Consider the following 1,253-nt stretch of genomic DNA (forward strand, 5'->3'; position numbering starts at 1 on the left):
TTTAGCCCAACAGTATAATTTAGGACTCTCTGAGTTCACTAAATTTGGTCCAAGTTCTATTTTATTTTTTGAATTATTTTTAATTATTGGTATTGGTCATATAGCATCTTTTTATAGGATCATTTTATATATAAAAATATAAGTCTTCTGACAGACATTTTTCTCCCCTTATATTTGACACTACATTTTAAAACACTGAAGAAGGTTTGGAACAACTGCAATTGGCAGGTAAAAACTATACCCTCTGAGTTAGGTAAACTTGGTTGCTCTGGAAAACAGCTAGAGGATAATCTGTATTCCTATAGGTTTTTCTTATTTCCATGTTCTACGTAATTATCATTCTTGGCAGACCTCTGCTGTAATTATGTCATCATTTGAGATTTTTTTACTCTGAGCAGAATGCATTTGGTAAAACTGAAATTTCTCACTAGTCTAAAAATGGCAATGGTCACAGTTATGAACATTTGTAATTTTTATTCCCTGTTTTAGGAAAGGTATTTTGGTCAGAAGTAATTTTGCATAATTTTATATGTATTTCATGAAGATGTCTATACTGGAACTAGTTATCTTATGCTTCACTAGGGAAGAGAAATAGGCACTTTACATTGCACCCTAAAAGTTTCTTTTTCTCTCCATTGGCTAAAAGGTGCCCTAGGATGAGGATCTCAGTTGAAGTTATATTGTCAATGTCTAGTCTGCAAAGGTATTATATATCTGACCAATTGCAGACTACTGCAATGGGATAAAATCTCTGTCATTTTACACTGCCACATCCTACCATAGTATCTCTACCACAATTGAACCCCTGGTGAAAGTTAGTTTCTTTGATGTGCATCTTGTCTGCATTGTCTAGATGTGTGACCAAGCCACAGGAGCACCTCTTGGACTGGTCTGAGATAGTGGTTTCCTTGCCAGAGAATTTGACCATAAAACTGTAAACTGAAATTCTCAAAGGAATTGTGGTCCCATCTCTGAATGAACGATGCTGATAGAAATCAATTTGCATTGGAAGGTCATGCTGTTGTGCTGGTTGTCCTCTGACTTCAGAGCTGATGAAGCCAAAACTTTGTCTGTTGGAGAAGCAAGGGTGCCTTTTGCTACTCTGGGGTTGTTTGTTGACTCCAATTGGGGGGCTTTTTCTTTGACTGTTTGTTTTGTTTGTGGTTGTGGTCTTGGAGTTTTTTTTTTATTAACATCACTCTCTTAATTTCTTTCTAGTCCTGATAGACAAAATGTCTATAGAATAAGTGACC

Source organism: Corapipo altera, unplaced genomic scaffold, assembly GCF_003945725.1.
Source record: "Corapipo altera isolate COAL_440 unplaced genomic scaffold, ASM394572v1 61057, whole genome shotgun sequence".
NCBI classification, from domain to species: Eukaryota; Metazoa; Chordata; class Aves; order Passeriformes; family Pipridae; genus Corapipo; species Corapipo altera.